At 42.3% G+C, this 17,468-nt stretch overlaps 1 protein-coding gene across 1 annotated transcript in view; it reads left to right on the forward strand.

The window, feature by feature from the left end:
- Nucleotides 1-1,487: 1,487 nt before the first annotated feature.
- The window catches only part of ANKFN1 (ankyrin repeat and fibronectin type III domain containing 1), a 221,931-nt gene continuing 205,950 nt past the window's right edge, over nucleotides 1,488-17,468 (forward strand). The window contains exon 1 of the mRNA XM_054709322.1: nucleotides 1,488-1,499. The gene's annotated coding sequence lies outside the window, so the exon portion shown is untranslated. The remainder of the gene's footprint in view (nucleotides 1,500-17,468) is intronic.

A 17,468-nucleotide genomic window follows, 5' to 3' on the forward strand; every position in this document is an offset into this window, starting at 1 on the left:
CCAGATTATGATGATCTCTGAACGCATAATAATCTAGCCACTCAGTGTAGATTGACCACAGAGTTGGGATTTTAAAATAAGGTTTTTCCAGGTATAAGAACTGCATTGTGGGTAGTTAGAAAGAAGCAGAGGACTTACTAGCCAGAGGCTGCGCGCCACTATCTCCTGGTCCCTTGACATAACAAGATTTGCAAGTTTTCCCTTATACATAAGTACACCGAGTGGCCAGATTATTATGCGTTCAGAGATCATAATAATCTGGCCACTCCGTGTATATTATCTTCTTTAACCCGTACTGTGATTCTTTGAAGTAGCCACCAACATAATTTCTATCATTTTGCTGGTTACACTATTACTACAAATGGCAGAGTTTGGAAAAATATTGCCCGCCGAAGTGAACAAGCTGATTTATCCAGAGCCATGACAAGAACTTTTTCTAGGTCTGAGGACCCAGTGACCGAGTGGTCAGTCCTGGAGATGACCTGCAATTGTCTGAGTCTCAGAATGAGAAGAGTTCACATCAATCACAGAAACTTCCTGATATCCCCCCCCACCCCGATAGACCAACTCCCCACTGAATAATTGCCTACACCAGTGGTCGGCAAACTCATTAGTCAACAGAGCCAAATATCAACAGTACAACGACTGAAATTTCTTTTGAGAGCCAAATTTTTTAAACTTAAACTTCTTCTAACGCCACTTCTTCAAAATAGACTCGCCCAGGCCATGGTATTTTGTGGCAGAGCCACACTCAAGGGGCCAAAGAGCCGCATGTGGCTCGCGAGCCGCAGTTTGCCAACCACTGGCCTACACAATTGTCAAGTGCCTCTCAAGCACAGACAGTAATTGTTTCTCTCTTTTCACTGCCTTCTGGAAACACTGCTCCCCAGAAACACTCTCTGTTTCTTGGAAAAGAAACTTGTCCACTCTCCCAATGAGCACGAATTGAGAAAATCATAACCTTTAGGAGGAGTTTCATTTAGTGGAACAATGTCTCAGAACTGGCCCTACAAGAACATGTCCAATGTCCGTGTGAACCAGAAGCAAGAGTAGGATGACTCTAAGCCAGCAGTCGGCAACCGGTGGTCCGTGAGGTCCAAAAGGTTGGCGACCGCTGCTCTAAGCCATTGAACGAGGCCCTAGATAGACTCTCAGGTTTCCTCTCACCAGGATCACACCTGGGAGACAACGTCAGCCTCGAATGATCTCGAAACTCTAGGGTGTGCAGGGCGGGGAGCTGAGCATGAAATGAGGTACGACCGTTACTCCCGTGTTTTCTCTCTGGGCTAAAGCTTCTTGTACCTCCAAGAAGTTTCCCAATAAATATGTTTTCATCTCTAGATTTCTCATTTTTCTCAGTAAGTGGCTGGACCTTCAAGGGCAATTCACTGTCTTTTTCATTTTGACTTGGTTACTGTACAGTTTTGTAATGCACTTTTCTCTCTCTCTTTGTTTCAGAGGCTACCCTTTAAAGACAGACACTTCACCTGCAGCAAAATGTGAGTACATTTCCTCCTTGCAATGTCTACGTCTCTGCTATTATCCTGAAAACCTCCTAATCATTAAGGCTCCCTCTCACATCGTTCTACCTTTAAAGTCCGGCTTCACAAACACGGCCACGATTGGAACTAACCTTCCCCCGCTATTGATTTGTATAGCACTGTGGAGCATTTTATAAACCGTTTGAGAAGCAGATTGCACTTGATCAGGCCTGCAACTATATTGCATCTAAAAAGCTAGTAAGAAGTGCAGAGGTGCCCTAGCCAGTTTGGCTCAGTGGATGGAGTGTTGGCCTATGGACTGAAGGGTTGCAGGTTCGATTTCAGTCAAGGGCACATGCCTGAGCTGTGGGCTCAATCCCTAGTAGGGGGTGAGCAGGAAGCAGCCAATCAATGTTTTTCTCTCATTGTTGATGTTTCTATCTCTCCCTCCCTCTCCCTTCCTCTCTGAAATCAATAAAAATAATTTAAAAATATTTTTTAAATAAAGTGCAGAGGAAAAATCAGGCAGTATTCTTTTAGACATTATGACCCTGGGACAGCAAACATTTGAATATTCAGGTTCTCTCCTATGGCTGACGAATTTATTACTCTCTGCCCAGCTGCTCCTTGCGTCACTGGCTGTTTCAGGTTGAATAGCATTGCGGTTATCTTGATAATTCTTTCTGGTGAGCATTGCATTGAGGCTGCTCTGTAAACCAGTGTTCTTTCTAGAATGAATCTATTATGTTTCTTTACTCTTGGCATTCCCAGTGTCCATACCCAAATTCCAAATTCCCTCTATTCTAAAGACCCAATAAAATTACACCGGGTTTGAGCGGGGAGTTTTGAGTATTTTAGAGGTTGGTCTAAGTGATTGGGAATAAATGGAAATGAGTCTGAGAATGTTTCTTGCCTCTTTTTAATAAAAATAAAGTTTATATTCTCTCTAGCATAAATTGATCCCAGTGCTACACACAGATATTCAAACATCAGCGCAAGAAACATTCACCCTTAAACCACTCGAATATTACATCAAAGTATTATGCATTCCCGGGGATATGTTAGAAAGTCGGTCTCTGCATGATGTTGCTTTGGTCTGTATAGCATTGTCAAGACTCCTGCATGTTATGAATATTTTAAGCAGCTTACGTGGATGGATTCGTGTTAGACTTATGAGCATCGCTATCATGAGTATTTTATTTGTACAAGTGTTAACCTTTGACCGTATTTTCTCTCTTGAATGTGAAAGCTGTTCAGGAGAACATGTATGTGTTTACTTTGTTTATTTCATAGCTCTTTCATCACACAGTTTCTGCTTATGTGGGTTTACTACTGCTTTTTCAGGATTTAATTTTAAATACTAAAAAATCGTTGCTATATGTTCATGGTGAACATTAGATGGATGGCAATTTAAAGCAGCATTTTAAATCATTCTATGCAAACACGCAACTAGAAACACATTTATGACAATTACCTCAAGATCTCTGTCACAATTTCAGTCGAAAGCACCTTTATTGTCCCGGATTTGAGGGGTAGGGAGGGGAGAAGGCCAGCCATTTCACCTTAGAGGGGTGAATCTGTGATTGCTTTATTTTCACATTTTTTTTCTCCAGGAAATACAAAGTGGTTGGTGACCTATTATACTAGGAAATATTCGGAGAAGAACATGTGATAGTTTATACTATCCAGACAAAATGAGTCTACATACCTCTTTCTCATCATCTCTGCACAACCGGTAGAAACTTGGTCTGACCCGTGGAGTCATGGAAACACATTAAAATCACCAGGCAACTGTGACTTGGGTTCGTTTTGGCAACCGGACTGAATCAGCCCCTTCTGGGGCTGACATTATTCCTAATGATGATTGCATTATACAACCAATGCAAATGGAAACAACCTCATCAGCACCCCATTCAGAGGAGCCCTGATCTAGGTGAATGGCAGGAAGCTTTCAAAGCAAAGGCCCTGGAAAAGTGTATGGGCCCCGTAAAATCCCGAGGCCACTGATGGAGGATAGTCTTAGCCAAGTCAGGAAGGAATAGATGTAGATGTACCTCCAGAGAGAAAGAGGGCGGGTGACGGAAGGAAACTCAGGACCAAAAATCAGCCGAAACCGGTTTGGCTCAGTGGATAGAGTGTCGGCCTGCAGACTGAAAGGTCCCAGGTTCGATTCCGGTCAAGGGCATGTACCTTGGTTGCAGGCACATCCCCAGTGGGGGGTGTGCAGGAGGCAGCTGATCGATATTTCTATCTCATTGATGTTTCTAACTCTATCCCTCTCCCTTCCTCTCTGTAAAAAATCAATAAATATATATATATATTTATATATATATATATTATATATTTTTTTTTTAAATCAGAAGGCTCCTGTCTGAGTCCCCGATCAACCCCTGAGAAACCGGATGCTTTGGGGGAATGTTACTAACCCCTTAGTTTCTAAGAATCTTTATTACGGGTGGGAGGAGGGGAAAGGAAAACGCTGTTCCTGCTTCCATCGAAGCGTGGCTGTGATGATCACATCAGATGACGTTTCGGAAAGATGTTCCCATCAGACAATGTTTTGTATCTTTTAGGGGTTTTTGATCAGACTACTGGAGGCTCCCGCTGTTTTAGTGGGAGTCCCTGGGACGCTGAGGGCAAACTTTGGGCCTTAACATTAACGCTGCATCATAGAAGGAAACAGAACCGCACTGGGCCACGTTGGGCCCCTGGAAAGACTCGAACCCACATATTTTTGTTTCTTTTCAACCACACATAGTCTTTGGGGCCATGGCCTCTGGTGGAGGAGGATTGTCTTCTGGGTGGTATGGGTGAGAAAGTTGCCAAACGGACCTGAATTATCCAGAGGCCCGTAAAATGCGCAATTGCTTTTTAAGAGGCCTGGTGATATTGTGTGTTCCTTTCGAGTTTTGGCAGTAACGATTTTCTGCAATTTGTGGTTTTGCAATTTCTCTTTACGCAGACAACACTCTGGCTCTCATTCAATGCCCCACTGGTGGGGGAGGGGAGGGAGGAGGGAGGAGAGAGAGATTCCCTGGGGCTCCGACCACTCCAGAAAAAGAAGGAAATGTTAATGAAATAAGTCAGAAAGAATGCCTGAGACTAGTGGAAGCTGGTTGGTTAGGGGGGCAGAAACAATTGTTAATAAATTGCGTGGCGTGGTAGGGATTTCATCGGGGCTGTGGTCGGCTGGGCAAGGTCTGTTCCCTTGAAGCTTTCTTGACTCTCCACTGAGCTCTGCTTGGATTGGGTCTCAGTCCCTTCCTCTTCCCCCGCAGTCAGCAAGGGTAGAGCCTTGTCCAGGCTAACCATCCCAGCTGCTCCCACTGGCCCCGTGGCTGCCTCTGGCCTTGGTGGGATGCTCTCTAAATACTCCACCTCTCGGGGTCCGCTTGCCAATGACATCAAGTTGGTTTCTGTAAGTTACCTGGAGATCCCTATCCCAGAATTCTTGCGCTCATTCCGGCTGCATTTCCCTCCTCTTCCTCAAGGCCGAATGCTCTCTGCAGCGAAGTCTAAGGTCCGTGGCCCACCCTCCAGAGGCAGGGCTCCCACGCAGCATTTATCTAGGCCACAATCATTTGTCCTGTTTCTAGTCATCAGCTCAGGAAAGGATTTGCCTCTGTGTTTGCTTATTTTATGACTGCTGGGCATTGTGCTGAAGGACTTAAAGTTGCATCCAGCCCTAGCCAGTGTGGCTCAGTGGATAGAGCATCAGCCCCAGGACTGAAGGGTCTTGGGTTTGATTCCAGTCAAGGGCACATACCTCGGTTGCAGGCTCGATCCCCAGCCCTGGTTAGGGTCCATGCAGGAGGCAACCAATCCATGTGTCGCTTTCACACCGATGTTTTTCTCCCTCTCTGTCTCTCCCCCTTCCTTCCACTCTCTCTAAAAATCAATAGGAAAATATCCTCAGGTGAGGATTAAAGTTGCACCCAGCATCAACCTTGTATTTCTTCTCTGTTCGCTTCTTTATATCAACACAGCCCCCTGTTCTCCATGGAGTGGAATCCTGCACCCAGGCCCATAGTTCGTGGCTTTCTGGGCATCCAGGCAATTGCACAGGCCACTTATTTCTTCTCCTTTCATGACCTAAATGCCACTTGCCTCTAAGAGAAATAGAAAGATAATTACTGCTCATGTTAATTGGATAGTGTTTGCATACTGGGGAAACTATGACCTTCTTCCTGTGTGCGCATGTTTTAAAGTTTTTGGGAATTGTTTGTGCCTTTGGAGGTCATGGGATTGAATGTTGAAAGATGCTTTCAACCTGGGGCAGTTCCACAGCCCACCCAGCGCCATCCTCCTCACAACACCCTCTCTGGGAGCTCTTTCTGGAGCCCAGAGAAGCCAAGTCCATTTGTTTATAGCTCAACCTGCAAGCGTTCTCCAGCTAACCTGAGATAGCCTTCCAGGGGCCTGGTTGGTTTGCCTGCTGAGGTGGCTCCGAGGTTGATATGACAATCCTCCAAATCCTTTGGAATCTGCTTCCCTATACTCTCTGAGTCTTCCTTGTCCAGGCTAAACATCCCCGTTCCCTCAGACATTCTTCCTATGACTTGGTTGAGTTGTCCTTTTTCATTTGTCCCAGTCGCTGTCTTCAATGTCCCTCTTAATGTCACAGCCTGAACCTCAGAGACTACTGCCACGATGGCTGACTATCACAGCGCCCAGAACAAAAAGCTCTCGTCTCATCCGGTCATGTTATTTCTATCACTATCACCTGCGAGCACCTCACAGATTTTAGTAGCGCTTTAGTCCTGAGGTTAACCCTAAAACCTCTAGATATGTTCTATAAAAGCTGCCATAAAAGCAGATTTTTTTTTTTCCAGTCGTGTATTTATGCACTTGGTTTTGAATGTAACGCAAACCTTTGTGTTTGTCCCTGTGATGCTTCTTAGTTACAAAATCTTGGTGAAAACTGTTAGGAGCTTTCTTGAATTTGAATTATTTTAAATCCTGCCCCAGTTTTATGACATATTTGATTTGTCTCTTGACTTCATTTAAAAGAGCGATAAAAAGCAGTGAGTATCTGTATTTTAAGCTCCTCAGCGGTGGAATCATGTTTTATTCATCTCCGTCTCTCCTGAAATGTCTGCGACATTCTGTTGAACAACCAGATGCTCAATAAATGCTTTTATGGAATTAGACAACGAAATCAGATACAGGCAGCTTTCCAACCGCCTGACAGAGAGCTATCTTTAGAGTAATGTCTGTGATATCAGTGAAATCAATTCTTAGAAATGAAGACCACTTCCGTATTGCTACTGCTTGGTGATTTTGTAGCTTAGCACTGTTAACACGCTAACAGGGCCACCTTCGGAGCTTGAGTGCCTGGCTTCTGATCGTACTAGACTTTGCTAGCTATGTGCTTTGGAGCAAGTTACTCCACTTCCCAGGGTCTGCTTTCTGATGTGTAAGATGAAGATATATTATGTCTGTCTGCCTCATAAGGGTGTTGTTATTAAGTTCATTAATCCATAAAACCAATACAGAATGGTTACCAATAATATAAAAACAATATTTAATCGTAGTAACAGTTGTATTATTGTTGCTTTTGTTGTTATTCTCAAGGCATATTGGTGTGACTACCATAAGGTGAGTTTGGCATCATTTGTTTACAGTGAACCCAGATTAATGTCACATAATTTCATTATCAAATTACCTTGTGTAATCAAAACATAATTCAACGGCTTCATGGTCTAGCTAAGTTTAGGTATTTATTCGAAAGAAACACAAACATCTAAACAGATGAAAACAATGTAAATTTTTACTAAAGTCCCTCAAAGGGGAATTATAGTACATTTCACAGCAAAATATACAAAGATTTCTTTACCCATATCCCTCCTGGTAACGGCACAAAAAACTTGCCTCTCTCCTGCCACTGCTCTCTATTAAAAAAATCCTCGTTTGTGTTGCTTTTTTCCTCATTTACCTCTTCTCTCCTAGCAATGCCCAGTTCTCCAGGATTAATAAATTACTAGACTACTATTTTCTGTCTCCAACAGTTTCATTTCCTATGTAATTTCAATGTGGCCCATTCCAGGCTTCTTCTGGAAAAATAATTACATACATAATATACTTATAAAGTTTATTGATTAATGGCTGTGTGGCATACAACTTACAAATAATAAAATAATAATAAAATATGTAATTAATAAGAATTCCATTTGGCCGACTGATTCTCACAAAATGCTTTCCTTGAATTTTACTGAACTCCTGTATCTGTAACCAACCTACGGCTGCAGCGGATGAGTAAGTGTAGTTTACTCAGAGATGTGGTGGATATTTTTATTTATCTTAATGAGTAGGACAAAGTGAAACAACCAAGATGCATGTTACAGCTCCACTTGCTCATCTGTAATTTGAACGACTTCTTTGTGAAGTTGGGTAACAGTGTTTAATTCTATGGAACACTTCCTCGAGTGTCTATGCTAGTCACTCTATAGACACAACACTCCTTTTTGCTTAATATGCATCATTACTATTTTCTACATCCTTTGTTACATTCTAAACAACCAACAAGACATTAAATCAAGCCTTGATTTGTAGTATTTATTGATTTATTTGGTGTAAATACTCCTGTCATGGCCAGTTTCCAGTAACCAACATGACATCATTGGACATGGGAGTAGGAAGGGATGTGCAGTACCTTTACATGGTATTTCCACCTTGCAGATACAATAGGTGCTAACAGATCTTTTTAAAAATCAAGATTGTGTGTTGAAATGTATCAGGTATTCTGCATCTATTGAGATAATAGTCTAGTTTCATTCCTTTAATCTATTTGTGTGATAGATTATACTCATAGATTTTCTGTGTTGGACCATCATTGTATTCCTAGTGGTCTTTGAAAATACATTGGTAATACAATCTGTACCCATTCTATTTAAATTTTTTATGTTCAGTTATGAGAATGAACTATAGTTTTCTCTTTTTTTTGTTTATTATATTCCTCTTTACATTTACCTAGTATTAAGTGTCCTTGTACTTTGAACATTTAATGTATATTTACTTCTTTTGAGACTTTCCTCTTTTTCTCTCCCTCCTTCCATACCACTCTCTTCTCTCCTCCTTATCTAAAGATTCTGGTGGTGCTTCTACTCAGCCCGCCACCCCGCCTAGGACTCCCAGTCCAACCAAACCTTTAATAGGGGCTTATGCTCCTGCTCCGTGGTGATATCAGGAATAGCCAAGATCCAAGCCCCCAAGCAGTGATGTTGGGCTTAGTTACTGTTTACAAGCTGAGTGTGTGTTCTCCCTAGGCCATAACTGTAGTCCCAAGCAATAGGCAACACAACCTCTTTGTTTCTCCTTTGACAAGCTAAGAAGACTCAGGTTCCCTCCTGGGTTCAAGCAGGGAGCCCAGCTTCAGATTCCCACCTGATGTCAAGCATTTGTAATTCCCAGTAAACCACGGGTGCTGAACTCCTCTCCCTCTCTGATCCTTGCCCTTCCTTGTCCCGATTCCAGACGGAAGCTCCCCTGGAGGGTTCACCTCTCCACTTACCTTTGTTTTTAAAGTTCTATTTGCAGTCTCTAGAGTTAATGATTTTATTTGGGAACAAGGTTAGATCTTTTGAATACTTGATTAATTTCATTGAGTCCCATAAACTTATATGGTCTTCTGGGGGAATTAATTGAGATAATTATGTGAATTAAAAACACACAAAGGATTATAGCAACAAAAGGAAACACGAATGTAAAGGTACATGCTCTCAGCCAGAAAACCCTTCTTCTCTTTTGTGCTTACTTAAATCTTAACATTATTCCCTAGCTACATATTCTAACTCATATTTTATCTTCCTGTCATTCGATCTCATAAATCAATATTTTTGAGCACTACACTATCAGGCCCTATACTAGCACTGAGAGTACCGTCATCAAGGAGATGGGAGTGGTCTCTGTCTTCATGGGCCTTATGTCTAGTGTGGAAACAAACAAAAATTTATAATACAGCTTAATAAAATATTATCAACGACTCTAGCAATTATAATTAGAGCATCTATTTAACGATTGATCACATACTCATTTTTATTTTTCTCTAATTTTTACATGTGGATTGATCATGTTTTCCCAGTTCTGAGAGACGCATGAAGACAGTGAATGTAGAGCCTATGTTTCTCTTACTGATGTCCATGATTTCACACATACAGGCAGGGATTGCTGATCATCCCCCAGTGGGTTAAAGTGGGTTTCCAGGCACCAAAACACACAAAGAGGTAGCTTTGAGGTCAGCTATTACTGCTTTTCATCAATGGCCATTATAGAAGTTATAGGACAATTTGTTGGTACAATGAGATCTTTAAAGTCTCCAAGTTAGAGTAGGGTTTAGAATAAGACCATTTACTATCTTAGAGTTAATTTAAATAAGGAGCACCAGGTTATTGTGTCTTTATGTTAATTTTAAGGCTGAAATAAAGTAACTATAAAGTGGCTCAAGTAACTTTATTCCTGATTTATGAAGCATCTTGTCTTTTAAAAGGAGAGAAGTAGACGGAGAGAGACTCAATGCTACTTAAAAGACACTGTAAAAGCTAACTGCCCAGATCATGAAGAGATACCAGTTTAAAGTACCTCCAAGGAATTTATATCATATACTCCAGATATTTGGATCAAAATAAAAGATAATGAAATGACACCCACCAAATGGCTAGAGCAAGAGACAGAAAATGCACGTGCTAGTGAGGGTGTAGCACCATTGCATTCTCATACCTTGCTGGTAGATGAGACATGTGGTGCAGTCACTTCGGAAAACGGGCATTATCTCCTAAAAAATGAACATATGGATACCCTACAACCTAGCAATTCTATTCTGATGTAGACATCCAAACAGAAATGCATGTGGTATATACACAGTGAAATAGTAGACAGCCATGAGAATGTGGAGTCTACAACTACCTGCAACCACACGAATAAATCTTAAAAGAATGTTGAACAAAGGAAGCCAAACAATGGAAAGTGCTAATGTCACTGATAATCATTATGAACTCACCTTGAGAATTTTATAACCAGACCTAATCCAATTTTGGTGGATGGTAACCAGTTGAACCTTTTCCATTGCATCTTTTCCCCCCTAAATGCTGTCACGTCAGCATCAGATGGAACAGATTCAAATGACCATCTTCCAGAATCCAAGCGATTGACAAGATATCAAAGATGCATAGCTAGGAGGTCAGTGAGCAAGGGTAGGACATGAATGCATCTTCAGTGCATGATGTCAACTTCTCAGCCAGAGGAGGCATATAAGAAGCAAAGCTCGAATGAAGAGGCTGAGGGTCAATAACAAAATCCAAATCAATAAGAAGGGGTCACAGTGAGTTAATGTCACCATTGGGTACTCAACCACCCAAAGACAGTAAATTAGAGGATCTGATGCTGAGAGAAGGACCATAACAGTGGCAAAATAGGAGCACATCTTGATCTGAGGCCAAGGTTATAGTTGAATAAAGATTAGTAGGTATGGTGTGATTTGGAAGCCAGAAATATGGGACCAGCTTACTAAAACTCCACAGCTACAAGAGGTTCTCAGGTAGATAGACTGACTAAGAGATTAAGATGGTTGTGAGCCACCGTCTCACCATGAGAACCAATGTTCAAAGGGCTTATTTTGTGAAATTATGCAGACATATCCATCTTAAATCTGGAATTACAGTTTTAACCTCTAGTTGCATACAGGGGTATTTAAAGAATGTTATTTTTTTAAATTATTAAAACAGAGAACCTCTACAACTATCACGTTCTGTAATTCAGTGCCTTTGAATACATTTTCATTGCAATAAAACTTCATTGTACTGTGATGAAGTCAATGGGCCGCAGAGTTTAGCCCTACCCTAGACTATCAGAGATGAGGTGGGGCGATAGCTAAGAAAGCAGGGAGATGCTGATTGGAGGGAGGTTCTGAGTGGCACACATACAATGTGGCAGGAAGGCAGTGGTAACTTAAATTACTGTGTATGTGATTGCCTTTCTTTCTCTGCTCATAACCTATACCCTTCAACATACTTTTAAAATGTGCAGCAAGCATGTACCATTGGTCAGACACTGAGAGAGGTAAGCTAGGTGGAAATACAATACCTGAATAAAAACAGGCAATACCCGTGCACTTAAGGAGCTCATATCCCAGTGGAGGCGACAAGGTGAAGATAGAGAATAACTAAGAAAATACCTTTTTCCGCAACATCTGCCCCCAAATGAGGAGAGACCGCCTTCAGTCATTTTTCCCGGGTTGGTATCTTTCTCAGGATTTCTCAGCCTCCTACCCAAAGTCTCCTGCCCAGAGTAATCTCTCTCCGTGACTCAATGTGATTGCACTATGACAGTTCCCAGGCCTTTGCATTTAGGGTCCCACCTCCTGGGGTCCTGAGAAAGCTGAATGAGTGAATGATACTACCACTCATCGTTATGTTTCTTGGATCTTTATACATGGAATTAGATGCTGAGTCATTTCATAAATGCAGGCAAACTGCATGCAGCCATCAGGGAAGGGCTGAACATCGCTGGATCCAGGGAACCTCAGTAAAATTGCTAGGACCATGGTTCTAACAAGAGTCTAGCAGGGCCCAGTCAGTGTTGCTCAATGGTTGAGCATCAGTCCATGAACCAAGAGGTCACAGGTTTGATTCCTAGTCAGGGCACATGGCCAGGTTTCGGGCTCGATCCCCAATAGGGGGCGTGCAGGAGGCAGCTGATGTTTCTCTCTCATTGGTATTTATCGCTATCCCTCTCCCTTCCTCTCTCTCTAAAAAAAAAGGCAATAAAAACTTTTTTTTAAGGAGTACCAGCAAGGAGTAGAGGGTAAAGAGATCAAGCTCCCTAGGATTCCCAAATCTCTGAATTACCAAACATTTGCTGATTATTTACTTGTCTGTAGCCTCTTGAAATTTGCTGGGTTTGGCTCCAGAAAAAAAAAAAATCACATTTGTTTTTAAATTCTAATAGTCCATGGTTCATTGTTTTTGCAATCTGTAAATTTAACGGTACAATATTCAGCAAAATGCAAAATAAAATCAACGGTTACACTGTGTGAGCAATGGCAATGGTGGCCACCTTCCCAGTCAGTCATCCTTTGCCAGGCCCCAGGGTCACTGGGAGGCCCGAGCTACTGGTCCCTCAGGCATTCATTTCACCCTCTTTATGACTCTCATGGGTGAAGGTCTCACAGCCTGGAGTGATCCCAGGAGTTAAAGATGCTCTTGTTTTTCCAACACCATGGCACCTAAACACAAAATAACTGCGCTACGTGGTGATCACCTTGATCTTTTCTGCCACCATGGCTGTTCTGGACTTATTATAAGATGATCCCATAGTGTGTAACCAATTTGCACTGGTAACTTTGACAGTTGGTACATTTTACATGTCATCTTGGAAACCTATATCTCGTGTAGACTATGACTCCCTGTGATTCTTAAATTTTGTCAGTAACATTTTAAAGCTGATGGCAAACACTTCAAGTACTACTGTTTTATCTGTTACCAAAATAAATCATTTTATTTACACTGTTTTAAAGGAGAAGACATCCAAGTCCCTTTTAATGATGTCATTAAAATGAAGACTAAATAGAAGTGGGGGTGGAGAGGCAGTATCACGAGGAAAGTGCCTCTCAGGAAACTGGAGAATCCCCCTTTTATGCTAAAATTTTCACACAAACCTGCAAGAGCTGTGCCAGTTAACTGCTTTTTGTCGTTTTGCTACAGCGCTAAGTCATGCTTAATGGATTCTTTTAATAGAAGAGCTGTGTTGCAATTTATTAAAAGAAAAGACAGGCAGCATCAACCCACTAAAGGTCAGAGAGGGAAAAAAGCAGATGGGCCTCTGCCCCTGAGTCGGGTTAAAATGGTCCTGCCTGTCAGGATAGCATCACTCTGAGGAAGAATACATTATTGATCCGAAAAGAGGCATCTGAAATCAGTGCTGCTCCTTTCTGTATTCCCCACCACCACCTCTAACCAAAGGAGGTGGGGGAGTCAGCAGTACCTGCAAGGTGAGGCCTAACTATATAGGAAACATAACTTGGGGTATAGGCTACCCAGACCGGGCTCTGCTTCCTAATCAGTGTGTTCGGAGCAAACCTACTTCATTCACAGGAGCATCCTGGGCACAGGCCGCAGTGAAGCCTGAACTCAGACCTTTCATCTCAAAGAGATCAAATTCCTACAGAGACAGAACTGCACCAGTCAGCCCTGACCCATCTCTGTAGCTCAAGTTAATAGCGGCGGCTCGATTTACAAAGTTGCCCAGCTAGGTTTGTTGCTGTGCTGTGCCCATTTGGTTTCCAATATTTTCTGATTATTTCTTTACACACAAACTCCTTTTGTAGTCTCTCCTTCCCCACCACCCTGCTGCACCCCCTTCCCTACCCCCGCCCCCCATGGAACTCATGCTTTGAATAACTTAGTCTACTACATAAACAATTAATGATAAATGCTACAGATTTTATGAATCAAAATGGGAAATTGGCCATCAGAACTTTGACTTAGCTGATGTGATCCGTGTTACCACGGGAGTTGTTATAATCCCATAACAAAACCAAGAAACTTCCCATTCTCAATTAGGCTTTTGCGAAACATAGGCAGTTTCTTATTGGTAAATACAGTACATCGCTAAAAGTGATATGAAAGCCTAACATGTGAATATTGAGCGGTAGTCATACATATTATAAGGGAGCTTTCATTTCTAGAATTTAAAGAATATTATAAAAGCCCCCGGTGTCCCTTGCCTTTAAGGCCCAAGCGCCAAGTGTCAATTACTCATTCCAGAGTCCTGTTTCGTTTTCACCGTAGTTAACCAGCTTAAGTCAATAGAACGCCAAGCCAAGGTTAAAGACCTGCTGCTTTCAGCGTGTAGAATGATTTCCTTCTTAAATCTGTGCTTATCACTAGTACCATATATTTTTTTCCACTTTCTGTTCATATTTATAAAATGTGGAGAGAAAATACAGTAAGCTGCTCCGGTCACTGCTGCTGAAACCCATGGGCAAGCAGCACGATATTAAAAAAAACAAACTGATGTGGCTCTCTGCTACAAGTCTGAATTTGGTACGGGAAAGGAAGTTTATGGATTTTAGTCCTATATAATAAAAGGCTAATATGCAAATCGACCGAACAGGGGAATGACCAGTTGCTCTGATGCGCACTGACCACCAGGGGGCAGATGCTCAACTCAGTGTGCTCCCACAGGGGGAGCACCACTCAGCCAGAAGCCCAGCTCACAGCTGGCGAGCGCAGCGACAGTGGTGGGAGCCTCTCTGGCCGGCCGCTGCTGAGGCAGCCCCAAGAACCCCTTGGGGGATGTTCTACTACTATGAGAGGGTGCAGGCTGGGCTGAGTGACCCTCCCCCGGGCTTCATGCACCGGGCTTCTAGTAGATAAATAAAATATATAAAAATGCAGGTTGTTTGAACATTAAACTTCTAAAAGTTGAGCACCACAGTATTAGAAGACAGATTTCCCACAGATATTCCATACCTTAGACTAGTAAGCCTTAGGTAAGGAAAGGCTAAAGTAAGTATTTCCAAGTTATACACTAGCTGCATAATAGCAGTTATTACCATTTACTGTCATTGAATATTGACTATGTGCTAGGCACTAAACTGGACATTTTATACACATGTGTTTTCCGAATTACCCGATTTAATCTTACTAATACTGCAAAAGGAGATTGTTTCAGCATTTTACTGGAAAAAAAAAAACACACCAAACAACCGAAGGTCAGTTATTAAGCATTCTGCCCAAGATCACATCTAACTAGAAAATGACAGAACTGAAATTAAAATCAAGGCCATCTGACTCTAAAACCCATCTTCTTTCTTCCACACTTAATTATCTTTTTCTTTTTTAAAAAATATATTTTGTATTGAGTTCAGAGAGAGAGAGAGAGAGAGAGAGAGACATCAATGATGAGAATCATTGATCAGCTGCCTCCTGCACGCCCCCTACTGGGGAATTGAGCCTGCAACCTGGGCATGTGCCCTGACCAGGAATCAAACCCTGACCTCCTGGTTCATAGGTCAATGCTCATCCACTGAGCCATGCCGGCCAGGCAGTTGTCTTCTTCTTCTTCTTCTTCTTCTTCTTCTTTTTTTTTTTTAATTGATTTCAGAGAGGAAGGGAGAGGAAGAGAGAGAGAAAAAAACCTCAATGATGAGAGAGAATCATTGATTGGCTGCCTCCTGCATGCCCCCCAACAGGGATCAAGCCCGCAACCCAGGCATGTGCCCTTGACCGGAATCAAACCCGGAAACCTTCCGTCTGCAGGCTAACGCTCTCTCCACTAAGCCTGTGGTCGGCAAACGGCGGCTCGTGAGCCACATGAGGCTCTTTGGCCCCTTGAGTGTGGCTCTTCCACAAAATACCATGTCCTGGGAGAGTCTATTTTGAAGAAGTGGCATTAAAAGAAGTTTAAGTTTAAAAAATTTGGCTCTCCAAAGAAATTTCAGTCGTTGTACTGTTGATATTTGGCTCTGTTGACTAATGAGTTTGCCGACCACTGCACTAAGCCAAACCGGCTAGGGCCAGTTGTCTTCTTAAGATTGCTTAAGACTGAAAAAATTGACCCATCCCCCAGCTTTCAAACTTGGCCTCAGTAGGTTTTTCTCTAAAGCTACATTCTGGAAATTTTCCTAGACGATGGATAGCAAGATCCTAAATTAAATGTGTAAAAAGCAGTATTCTGTGAATTCTGGAGAATTGGACAGAATGGTGTCTACCGATCAGACTTTTCTAAATACCCTTGGATGGGACATGTTGTCTTGTCAGGGGAAAGTGATACCATGTACTCAGTAGGCAGCAACCAGGAGCTCCTCAGGAAGGAAGATTTTTAAAGGAACATTGCTGAAGGCCTGGCCTGCATGTCCATCGTCTCGTTGGCTCCTCACCAGTCCTTTAGGCATCATGATCCCCGTTGCACAGATATCCCCAGGGAAGTTTACAAGGTCACTCAGCTGATACACAGGGTATTTGAACCCAGATCTGTCTGCCTTCAAAGGTGCACCCCAAGACACAGAGCATGAAGAGCCCAGTTGTACACCTGTGACAGATGCATGTCTCTACTACCAAAGGTCACTGTTTGTCCTGAGGTCGCCAAGATTTGTTCTGCCTCTCATTCATCCTGGTACCACAATTAACCATAGTTTCCATTTATCATACACCGGTTGGTGCCAGTTACTTAATTATGTCCCTTACATGAGTTATGCCTGGAAAAATAGATATCTGTGGAATGAATGCAAGACTTAGCACATCATTTAGTGATCAGAACAATGTTATGCGGTTTAAATTACTGTTTTCATGTAGGGGAAAGACAGAGGTGTATAGGGGCCATACAGTGAAAAGCTTGGGAAGCTAGATTTCAAGTATCTATCAGGCCCCAAAGCCCACGCTCTTCCCCCAAATGACCCCACCTGGAACTTAAAGCGGAAGGAGTTTTTTTGTTCGTTTTGTTTTTGCTTTCAGGTTCTGAGAATTAGATTTTATTACATTTGGCATGGGAGCAGACTTAATACTAGTCAAGGATTTTCCAGAAGCAGACCCTGAGGCAAGGATGAAAGTACACATGGTTTATAAGGATGTGATCACAGGAAAGATGAGTAAGAGAGTGAGAAAGAGAGCCCCAAGCAGGTTAACACTGTGGACCTTGGGACTTCATCCCGTTGGGGAGACAGCGAGGAGAGCACCTCCAGGTGGGAACAGCATGGAACGGAACTGAAAATTCCCAAGTCACATACAGTCTGGCTAGAGCAGTGCAGAGTATCATCAAGCAAATAATTCACCTGTAGCTAAGATCATCCTAACGTTTGAGATTTTCACAAGGCAAGATTTTTGAAAGACATAGGAGTAGATGTGATGAGTGGCCAGGTATATCATGTTCATGCACAGGAAGTCTCAACATTATAAAAATGTAAATTACCTCCTAATCTGTACATTCAAAGGAAATCCAATCCAAATACCAACAGGATTCATAACAGAACTTGACAAGCTGATTCTAAAGTTC

Source organism: Eptesicus fuscus, chromosome 20 (genome assembly GCF_027574615.1).
Source record: "Eptesicus fuscus isolate TK198812 chromosome 20, DD_ASM_mEF_20220401, whole genome shotgun sequence".
NCBI classification, from domain to species: domain Eukaryota; kingdom Metazoa; phylum Chordata; class Mammalia; order Chiroptera; family Vespertilionidae; genus Eptesicus; species Eptesicus fuscus.